A 12285-nucleotide genomic window follows, 5' to 3' on the forward strand; every position below is an offset into this window, starting at 1 on the left:
TCATATAAGTATTGCTACTCCAGCTTTCTTTTGGTTTCCATTTGCTTGGAAATGGAGAGCCCTAACTTTCATTTCTGTATGTTTTTCTAGCTCTGAAGTGGGTCTCTTGTAGACAACATATATATGGTTCCTGTTCTTGTATACATTTGCCCAAAGTCTTTTGCTTGAAATGTTTAACCCACATGCATTTAAGGTAATTATTGATATGTATGTTCTTACTGCCATTTTGTTACTTGTTTTGGAGTTTGTCTTTGTAGGTCTTTTTTTCTTCTTTTTGCTCTCTTCTCTTGTGATTTGATTTCTGTAGAGTTACATTTGGATTCCTTTCTTTTTTGTGTGTATATCTATTATAGATTTTTGGTTTGTGGTTACCATGAGGTTTTGGTATAAAAGTCTGTGTATATAATTGATTGTTTTAAGTTGCTGATCTCTTAATTTCAAATGCATTTTAGATACCCTGCATTCATACCTTCCTCCTCTCACAATTACTTTTCTTATTTCTAATTGTAACCTTTTCTTTTTTACCTAAAGAAATTCTTTTAACATTTTTATAAAGCTGGTTTGGTGGTGCTTACTCTTGACCTGTAAAGTTTCTGCTGAAAAATCAGCTTATAACCTTATGAGGGTTCCCTAGGATGTTATTTGTTGCTTTTCTTTTGCTGATTTTAATATTTTATCCTTATCTTTAATTTTTATCAATTTGATTACTATGTACTTTGGTGTGTTCCTCTTTGTGTTAATCCTGTGTGGGACTCTTTGTGCTTCCTGGACTTGAGTGACTTTACTTTTCACAAGTTAGGGAAGTTTTCTCCTCTATTATCTCTTCAAATATTTTCTCAGCTCCTTTCTCTCTCTTTTCTTTCTGGAACCTGTATAATGCAAGTATTAATGCATTTCATGTTGTCCTGGGGTCTCTTAAACTATCCTCATTTCTTTTCATTCTTTTTTCTTCTGTTCTGTGGTAGTGATTTTCACTAATCTGTCTTCTAGTTCACCGATCCATTCTTCTGCCTCAGTTAGTCTGTTCTTGGCTCCTTCTAGCGTATTATTCATTTCAGTAATTGTATTCTCCAACCCTGTTTGGATATTCTTTATATTTTCTAACTCTTTGCTAAAAATTTCACTCTCCTCCTGAGTTCTCTGATCATCTTTACAATCATTACTCTGAACTCTTCCTTGAGTAGATTGCCTGTCTCCTTATCACTTATTTAATCTGGGATTTTATCTTGTGCCTTTGCCTGGAACATACTCCTCTGCTGCCTCATTTTGTCTATTTCTATTTGTATTTTTAGGTAGGTTAGTTATGTTTCTCAACCTTGGAGAAGTGGCCCTACGTATGAGATATCCTGTGTGTCCCAGCAGTACATTCCCCTCTTGTCACCCAAGGCTCAGGGTCCAGCTGGTCCCAGGGTAGAATCCGGCCTGTGTTTGCAGACTCCTTCCACAAGCTGTCATATTGTTGTTTTCTTACTTCTGGTATCTGCTCCCTGGTTGGTGAGCCTGGACTAGAGGTTTGCGCAGGTTTCCTGGCAGGAGGAGTCAGTGCTGGGTGGAGCTTGGTCATGGCCCTCTGGTGGGCAGAGCAGTATCTAGAGGTATGTCTAGAGGTGGCTGTTGGCTCAGGAAGTCTGCTGATTGGTGGGACTGCATTCCCCACCCAGTATGTTTGGCTTAGCACTTAAGCCCACTGTAGGCTAGCCCTAGTGGGGTTAGGACTTGGTGCTGATGACCCAAGCAAGATGTCAGCCTCCAAGAAAGCACATATAGATGAACATTTCCTGAACGTCTGCCATAAACTTTTGTGTCCTCAAGGTGAGCCACAGCCACACCCCACCTCCCCAGGAGAACTTCCAAAACCAGCAGGCAGGTCTGGCCCAAGTTCCTATGAAATCACTGCCTCGACCCTTGGTCCTGGCACAAAGGAGATTCTGTGTGGGCTTCTCATTGAATGAAGTGTCTGTTTCCCCCAGTTCCATGGAGCTCCTGCAGTCAAGCCCTGCTGGGATGGTCTTCTCCCAATGCTGGAACCCCAGGCTGGGGAGTCTGACATGGGGCTCAGAACTCTCACTCCTGTGGGAGGGCCTCTGCAATATAGTTTTTCTCCAGCTTGTGGATCGCCCACCCTTGGGGTTATGGGGCCTGATTATATTGCAAACATGCTCCTTTTACCATCCTGCTGTGGTTCCCTTTTGATGTTTCCAGTTGAAAGAGGTTTTTTTTTTTTTTTGCTAGGTTCCAGTCTTTTTTTTTTTTTTTCCTATGGTTGTTTAGTGTGGTTTTCTTATAATTGTGAGAGGAGGAGAGCTCGTGGTCCTTTACTACTCCACCATCGTGACAGGAAGTCATGCAATGGCCAATTCATATACTCAGAGTTCTGTGTCCTTGAGAATAAGTTAGGGGAAAAGATAGTTAAGAAGTATGTTTGGATCCCACAGACCTCTGGAAAGTTCTGTGCTTTTACTTCCTGGTAGACTGTGTGCCACTTAGTTTTTTAAAAAAAAATCTTTAAAAATCAAATCGGGCTAGTCCTAGCATGCCAATCAAATCTTAAAAGGTTCATTTTCATGTAAATAAGCTATCAACTTACTAATAAGTGGTATAAAATTATATATCATATTTTATTTTACATAGTCAGAAGATGAGAAACCGAATATAATCTTAGAAGACTAAAAACAAAATGAAAAAATTTAAAGGTAAAAAAGTTAAAGATGCTAAAATTCATAAATTAATGAAAGTTGAAGGGAGGCCAGTGGCCATTTTCAGAGTTATGGTAGATAGTTTAATAGGTACAGTGTACATAAGACAATAGAGTCAGTATCCACTGAAGAGAGAGAAGGAAGAAACTGTGCAATGGATGTGACACTGGATGAGGCTGCCAGGAAAGGCTGAAGAATCTCTGGCACACCGTTGGGCATATTAGGGCATATTTTTATACACACGCATAGCACGCACGCACGCAAATTGATTTCATGCTGGGTATCTTCCCCTTCCTCCTGCAGATCTTCTCCACCCTGCTCTGTGTGCTGTGTGACTGCGCTAACAGGCTCCCTTGCCCTCTGACTTGCATTTGGGCTAGTGGCAGGCAGCAGTAAGGGATGGGAGAGTGACAGAGTGAGTCCAGAGGTTCGTTTTCCTGGCTCCCTTGCTGCCTGCATTTATTGGGTGATTGTAATCCATGTGGCTGCTGCTCTTCTCCATGACAGATTTTTAAGGCTGAGTTGTTGGGTTAAAACATGGGTTTGTAACAGGAATGTTGGCCTATGCTAATTGCGTCAAGAGGCAGTGTGAAGATATTTTCCAGTGAAAATATTTGCCATGAAGAGATGTAAGCTACCGTTGGAAAAAGTCCATCCATTTTACAACGATTCATTGAGGATCTGCCACGTGCCAGGCACTATTCTAGGCTTGGGGGACACATCAGTGGACAAAATAAGTCCTGCTTCAAGACTGACATTCCAGGAAAGGAGATAGGAAAACACTCATATAATGCCAGACAGTGAATTAGATGTGCTGTAAAAATAAAGCATGTAAATAAATAGGATATATATCGGAGAGGGAGGTCAAGGAAGGTTCCTGTGAGGGGGCGGCATTAAAAGCCTAAATGACGCAGAGCTCTGAGCTGTGGAGCCGTCTGTGGTGGGGGCATTCCAGGCACAGGAACAGCCAAGGGCAAAGTCCTGAATGGGGGTTTCACAGCTGTCAGTGGCACATCCCACATCTGCCTGTCACTTCGAGGCAGGATCCGACAGCTCTGCTTTAGTCCACTCTTTGGTCAGGGTTGGAACAGGATGTTCCCTGCAGAGTGAGGTGGCTGTGGGCATGTTGGTGCAACCAGTGACTCTACCAGGCAGGGTCAAGCGCTCAGGTCAATCATTGTAGGAAAAGAGAGAGAAAAGTCATTGCAACCTTTTAAGTTACGTATGTATTGCCCAGTGACCCTTAGAGAAGGTAGACCTGGCATATAATGGGGCCTCAATAAATATTTGTTGAATGATTTTATGGAATGTGATTTCAGGTAGGAAGGGTCAGTCGTTGTGGGTTGGCTGGTAAGACCAACGGATGGGTGGTCTTTTAGTTTGCCTATTTGTAGAGTTGTCTTTGTCTGCTTGTCTTTCTCATAATTATGAAGGTTTGGCAAGATGAGATAATGGATGTCATTAGTGATTTATAAATAAAAGGTTTACTGCTTGCAGGGTTGTTAATTCAGCCTGGCTGCCAGAGGGCCATTTATTGCCTTGGAATGGATAATTTGTTAAATGACACATAAGAAAATTGCAAGGATTAATATTCCTTTCCAAAGAGCAGTTGACTCTTTTTTTATCCTGGTCAGTCTAAATATTTGTTCAGAGCCTTGAGTTCCTTATGAGAGGAGCTATAAAATAACAATATAATCATCTCTTCATTTTCTTATTTAGAGCTGTAAGACCTGAGGAAGAAATATAATATTCAAAATGGGTACTGGCACACTTAAAGGAACTCCTGCAGAGAGCAGAAGCTTGCCAAGCTGAATGTTAGAAATCACAAATGACATGTACAGCATTGGGAGAACACCCAGATATGCATAGAAGCTTGAAAGATACACGACAGCCAAACCTCGTGCACTTTTGTAATCAAGAACAATACGTGTGGCTGCCTGTGTGAAGTTTAATCCTGGTTCCTCAGAACTCTGTACTTCTTCCAGCTTGGTGGGATGTACTTGGTAACATAAGGTGCAGAGTTCCTTCCATCAGAATAAGGGAGCCCTTTGTGTGCCTTTGTTCACCTACGTGAATATAGAATGCCTGTGTTGGATTACCTGAGACTATTGAGTTCACAAAGAGCCCAAAGAAGAAGTTTCTAAGGGTATTTGCAGTCTTTTCAGACCTGTCCAGACCGTTTAATTACAAAGACAAGTTTTAGTTTAAATTAAAACACAAACTTCACGAAAATAATCAAATTACTCAACATTGAGAAGCCCACTGTCTGAAAGAAATCCAGGTACCTACCCTAAAAAGGGAAATATTCACATTAATAGAATATAAAGCCTACATAATTCACTGGGAGTGTCAGGTGTGTGAGGCGTGGAGTGAATATACATAAAAGGCAATGCCCTGAGACCCAAAGGGAGCTTGATGTGAATTACAACTGATATGGTGTATTTACCCATATGGATATTTAGTGAATCAAGCATGCAGTGCTCACCCATTCAGCTGTTTCAGTGTTATGCCTGCCTGCACTGAAAATCTCATCCATGAGATCAGGAAGGAATAATCTGTGAAGCTTCACCAGCAAATGGATTTTTCTCCATTTGGGAAGTTCAGTTTTCACTTTTATTGTCTTCTGTGTTCATCTATCCTTGGTCTAAGTGATAGCCTTGGGTAGTAAGTGGGATTTATAAGGAGAATACTCCTGGACCCCGAGGTCCTTAAGCAACATTATGGTGACTATTCCAATCCCCAAACAGGACCCATGGTCTAATGACTGAGAGTTATATTGTTCTTTGGGTTTTCGTGTGTGTGTGTGTGTGTGTGTGTGTGTCTGTGTCTATGTGTGTGTGTTTCTATGTCTATGTGTGTGTGTGATGAAACTACCCTGGAAACACTGGCTGGAAATCATTGACTTGGAGAAGCTGAGAGTGATGGCTGTCTTCAACATCTCAATGAGTGTGTGTTGCTGATCACATCAGGATAGACCAGTTGGCACCCAACCAATTTCTTCCCCTGGAACGTTTGTCATCCTTGTGCCCCCTTTCTTCTTCATTTTGTGGGCCAGGCTGGGTGGATGACGAGCGAGCAGACTCCTTGGGTTTATCCACATGCCAAATCCTACCTCCCCAGCCACAGCCCTCTTTATTGTCTCTAATTTGTCTTCCCCTTAATAAGTAGCTGTTTAGACAGCAGTCAAAAAGTACATACAAAGCTCAAATCAAGGTTTGTCAATTTTGGGGCAGTAATTGATGGAGGAAGAAACACAGTCAAAAGGGGGAGTGTTGGAAAATGTGATCACTAAAGGTAGATAAGAGAAGGCTGTGCGAATAGGGGAGGGCGAGGCGTTGGGGTGCACGGACTTAGCTTCCTTTGGGATGGGCCTCGGGTTGTGGTCAGACATCATCTCTTTCACGAGTGGTGGCAGCACTCAACTCATTCTAAACAACAGGCATCCCTGATTTTTATGCCGAAAGACACTTTCTCCTATGTGCTGCGGGAAGGCCAGATGGCCTCGTCATTGCTACTCAGTGGCTCACAGGGCTCCGGAGAGCATGCTGAGCTTCAAGTCAATAGCAAGAATTAAGCAATCAACTCCTTTTTCTAATTCTTATGCATTTTGGAAATGTGCCCGTGATTAGCATTGTCTGAAAAGCCTCAAAATAGAAAAAAAAAATCACTTGTGCTAAGCAAAGAAGGATAGGAAAACTCCTACGTGAACTTGGAAAGAGAACTTAAATGAAATGCCTAATTAGGGCATGATGTTTGAAATCAGAGAGAATCAGGTCTGTAGTGCTTTTTGGGAAGGGGAATGTTTATTTCTATTGATGGAGGTCGTGTAAAGTTTTAAGAGTTAGGTGAGATCTAGTGGCCTCTGAGTAAGCTGCAGCTCAATATTTGATACCATATTTGAGGAAGATAAAACCACTGTTAGTCAAATGGATCTTTTAAATGATGGAAAGATGTTTTTTTTTATTGTTCTGAAATAGAGTGCTTCACAAAGACATTTCTCCTTGTCCTTTAGTCTTTTTTTGTGTGTTTATTATTTCTATACACATAGCATCTAACAGGGTGATTGACACGTGGTGAACACTTAAAACTGTGTGAGAAAAATGAATGAATGGCAGATTCAGAACACGACCCTGTGTATTGCTGCTGTTGTGATCATTGTGTGAGAAGCACTGAGCTGTTTATTAATTTCTTTGCTGAGCAAGTAATTGTTAATCTTCTAGTACAGGCCTAGTTTATATCTGGAGATATAGCAGTGAATAAAACAGGCAAAAGTTCTTGTCCTTTGGTGTCTGACAGGCTACTATTTTCAGTTAGAATGACTGAGTTTGAAGATCATTGGTTCTGATTTGACTTTCCCTCTAAAATGGTATGTTTCTTCGAGTTGGACAGCAATATGATGGTTAAATGCAAAAACAGAACAAAGCCCAACAACTTTTTGGACTTACAGCCCCAGCACGTGCATCTTCCTCATTTTCTGGGCCCCTTGCTCTCCCTCTGTTATCTCACTCTACAAGGAGGAGAAAGTTGCAAGAGGGAGGCTGCCTCCGTTTCCCTGGTCAGTGTTCCTTCAGCGAGGCCAGTGACCGGAGAGCACTGAGACAATGCAAATCTATGTCCACGTGATTTAGCTCCTCTGCAGGCCTGGAAAGAGTCAGTCAGTGAGAAAAAATAGGTTTGCAATATCAAAAGGTCTCTCTGGTGCGGGTGCTCAAACTAACTTGTTTTACACACAACTCCAAAACTTTCCTTTCTCATGTAGCCTTTGTCTGAGCACAGCTTTCTCACAAAATCCTCCAAGGCTTTTTCTGAAAGTGGTGTAAGCTCTCGGCTTGAGCCGTCCAGGAATGTATCCACGGGCCACATGTGGCTCTTGGACACGTGAAATGTGTTGAGTGTGACTGAGGAACAACGTTTTACATATTATTTGATTTTAATTAATTTAAAACTAATAATTCAGATTTAGAAACATGTTATGAGTGTTTGGAGCCACATGGTATCTATGTGAATCTGATTTTCCAACTGTTAATTTGATGAAATCTAAATACCTGTTAAGTATTTCCAATGAAAATTTAAATGTCCAAATTTAGATGCAATCTAAGTGCTAAGTACAGACCTGATTTCAAAGACTTAAAACAGGTAAATTGTCTCATACATAACTTTAAAAATATTGATTACATGTTTAAATGATGTTTTAGGTATATTGGATTAAATACAATACACTAAAAAGTAAATTTCTCTCTCTCTCTCTCTTTTTTTTTTTTTTTTTTTTTTACTTTTCAAATGAGTCTACCAGAAAATTTAAAACTGCACGAGTAGGTTGCATTATATTTCCTCTAGGCCAAGGGTAGTTCGTCCTCTAGTTACCATTCACATGTGTTTTCTTCATTAGGAAGAAGTTACCATAGGGTGGAAGGCACTCCCGCAGAGCAACCAGGAGTGGCCTGCAAGGTGTCAGCCTTCACTGAGATCCTAACTCTCTTTTGTTCACCTCCCAATGAGGCCTTCTTCATCTTACCAGCCAAAATAATTCTATCTGCTGTCTCTTTCTTCTTCCTTTCCTCTTCCTCATTCTTCTCTCTCTACTTCTTGCAAATCTGCAGACCTCACCGTTTCTCTTGAGTTAAATAATTTAACTCATGCTATTTCTACTGCCTAACCTTGCATCTTCCCCATCCCTCCCCACATGTGCCATAGATTTCACCCTTGAAAATCCCCCCTCTGATCAATACAGACTATGTAATTCACCTTACATTGATGCAGTGTTGAATACTGGCTAATGTTTTCAGGAGGGAATAGCATAATTAAAACACCAATTAAAATGCATTCATTTGTTGCTGGACACATTTATTCTAAAATATTAATTATTTTCTTAAATGAATTTTTCTCCCTTGGCCAGAGGTGTGACTGTGTAGTAAGCAAGCTGGATGTGGGGAAGAGGTGGATGTCAGAAATAACTTTACTGTCATAGTCTGGATGAACAAGAGAATGGTGGTATAATTAATAGAGATAAGTGAATGAATGGGAGGAGCTGTTTTGGGGCAGAAACTGAACATCTTGGATTGGATATACTAGTTTTGAAGTGTCCACAGGCACGGACGGAGTCAGGTATCTCACAGGCATCTATGAATGGACGTCTGGAGCTGTTCTGTCCGATATGATACTCAATAGCCATTGGATTTAAATTTAAATTGTGTGCTCCATAGTCACATGTGCCTAGTAATGACTGTATTGGACAGCACAGATTAGACTACTTCTATCATCACAGAAAGCTCTAGTGGACAGTGCTGGTTCTACAGTTGGGGCTGACTGTGGTGGGAGAGGTTTGGGGTCACTGACATAGAGATGATAGAGGAAATTGGGAACTAGATAAAGTCACTGAAGTGGAAGAGGGTGTGATGATAGAAGAGAGAGTACCTAACCTAGGAAAAATCTCATTTTAACAGAATGAGCAGAAGAGAAGCATGAAATACAATCTCACTTTCCTCTTCTTTTTTGCCCACTATGAAAAAGGGAACTTATTGTGTAGGTTGTGAAACTCCTTGTATGTAATGGCTATTGAGTATGGCAAAGGACAGCGTATTCAAAATACAACTTTGTGAAAGATACATTGTATTATAAACTGTAATTTCTGGCACCAAAGCAAAATATCTAGACTGTGGTATTGGATCACTTCTGCAAAGAAATGAGTGAAATGGTTGGGGATTTTTTTTCTAATAACTTTAGGGCTTAGATAATTAACATGTTCAATAGAATCTCTTTCAAATACAATTTGCTTTAATAAGCTTCTGGCAAGAACAGGGTGATAGTTTATGGACTGGATTCTGAGATACGTTCCTGTAGTGCAGATGTTCTGTTCTTTTGATTAAAGCAAGTGCCTCATTCTTCTGGTGCCAGACGTGAGATGGACAGAATCACTGACTTCTGTGGGAGTTCCAGAGCCTGACCTGAATTCCTGTCCATTCCAGGGCTATTCCAGTCCTCTAGGGGTGGGGTCTTTGGAAGACTTGAGGATGGCTGAAAATGGTGGTAATGCTTTCCTTAGTTGTGTTCGTGCCCTTGAATTCATGGATTGGCTCATAGAGGTGGACAAACATGACTGAAAATGGAATCAGGCTTCACCTTAACGTGAGGCACATAGGTTGGGAGTAAAAATGATAGAAGTGCAAATATTATAAAATGGCCAGTTTGATCACTAAGATGTCTTTTGAAAAATTCTTGGCCGCCTGGTCCTTGGAAAATATCTAGTTTGAGAGAGGACTATATCATGAAGAGCTAACAGGATGAAATGGATATAGAAGGAGACTTAAGTGGAACTACTATTCAATGTGGATATTTAATATTTTTAATTTAGTTGGTAGCAAATGTCTATCCTATTTTTATTTAGTATAGCTCATGTTGAACTACTCTTTCTAAGAAGTAAAGTAGGATTTTATCTGCTATTTAAATGTATTTGTACTCAGAAATAATTTTAAAACATCAGAAATAAGATTGCTTTTTTCTCTTGAACTGACTTATTGTTGCCTCACATCCCTGTTGTTCCTCTGGTCCAGCAGAAACGCACATTCATCTCCTCAAAGCGTTACATCTATTTAGCACGTAAGCCATGAGTTTGGCTCCCTTGCTGGACCTGAGGCTACTGATGGGCGTGACGATGCTTCATTCATCTCTGTGTTCCAGTCATCTGCCAGAGAGCTGGGCTTGCAGTAGGCTCCCAGTATTTTATTTGTTGATCCCTTGCCTCATTCTACAAAATACTTGAGGCAGCTAATAAGTAAACATTAGTTGAATTGTGTTGATATCTTTCTATTTTTTTGATCAGCGAAACATGCATCCAATTATATTAGCGTGTTAGATTTGCCAAGGCAAAATTCCACAGACTGGGTGGCTTAAACAATGGAAGCTCGTTTTCCCATGGTCCTGGAAGTTAGAAGTCCAAGACTGAGGTGTCAGCAGAATTTATATGTTCCGAGGCCTCTCTCCTTGGCTTGCAGGTAGCTGCCTTCTTTCCATGCCCTCACGTGATCTTTCCTTTGAGGGCATGGGCCCCTGAAACTCAGATTTTATCCTTGTTTAAGGACACTAGCCAGATGGGCAAGGGCGCACCCTAAGAGCCTTGCTTTAACTTAATCACTTCTCTAAAGGCACTCTCTCCAAATATAGTTGTATATTCTAAGGTATTGGGGGTTAGGACTTCAACATGTGAATTTTGGGTGGAGGCAGGGACACAATTTAGTGATAACACAATTTTATCATAATGTTATACTAAGTTGTTAGAAAGTGAAAAGAAACAAGCTAGGATGTGGTCTTGAACTACATCATTTAGCATCAGGAATTATATGACGAGAAATTGTTTCTGCCCATTCCCATTTTATAATTCACAGAATCAAATGGTTTGATTCAGAGACCAAAGAAGTAGACAATATTTTATTAAAAGAGTGAAGAAATTGTGCCTAAGAAACAACTAGAATAAGCAGTTTGGCAAGTGATGGGAGCCACCTCTCAGAACAGGTTCTCAACAATTCTGAAACCAAAAGATTATTTTCTAGGATTCTTTCCAGTTGAGTGGTGAGGCAGTGTAGAGCAGACACATTTACTCAAAGGATCCTGTCACCTATGAAGCAATGAGTGGTTTCACCAAGGCTGTGTGTGTGTGTGTGTGTTTCTCCATGGAAACATGTGTTGAAATTGGCTTTCTCCTATGAAATGCAGGGCTTGAGCAATTCAAAGAACAGCTCAATTACTCAATCTACTTTGAGAATGAAAATGTAAACATCAAAGCAATTTACTTGTTGGTAATTTTCTTTCCTGCTTTGGTCATTAGCCAGCATTATTCATAATTGTGTGTGTGTGTGCGTGTGTAGATACTTGTTGCCCTACATCTGTTCAAAGTGACAATCTAAATAAGGCTGCTAGTTGTATGTCCGTATGATGAACAGATTTATTTATATGTTTTCGTTTAATTAAAGCTCTTAAAATTTGAGTTGGATATGTGGTTCATTTTGCTGACTTGAACCAAACTGGTAATGGTTTTCTTTGCCAAGAGTTTGTACTAGAGAGGCCAGTAGTTTCTTCCATCATTTAATCTTAATTCCTACATATCCTTCTTAAAAGACAGTCTACTCTCTCACATCCTGATGAGTGGGCAGTAAATCGGGTAATAGTTCTCCTTCCTCTCCCATCAGAGAAAGTTGGGTCTAGGATGGACAAAATGGACGAATCAGATTCTTCTTCCTGGAAATTTGGAGTTGGACTGCAAGATTCTAGTCTCTGTTCAATACCTGAATGAAGAAACTGAGAAAGCAGGGCTGGGGCAGATAGGGAGAGAGAAGAAAGAGGCAGAGTTGAAAGACCAAGTGGTTCCTGAGGGATAGAGGAAGTTTCTGACTTCCTACTTCCTTCTTCTAGGCTTCTGGAAGCCTGCTTTTACCTTTCTGTCCTTGGGAATTGTTAGATATTCCTTCTACCTGCCAGTAATGTCACTTTTCTACTTAAGGTCTCTTACCCTTTTTGATAGATTTCATCAAGGTCAGTGTAGCAATGAGTGGTTTCACCAAGGGTGTGTGTGTGTGTGTGTGTGTGTGTGTGTGTG

This window comes from Camelus dromedarius, chromosome 3 (assembly GCF_036321535.1).
Source record: "Camelus dromedarius isolate mCamDro1 chromosome 3, mCamDro1.pat, whole genome shotgun sequence".
NCBI classification, from domain to species: domain Eukaryota; kingdom Metazoa; phylum Chordata; class Mammalia; order Artiodactyla; family Camelidae; genus Camelus; species Camelus dromedarius.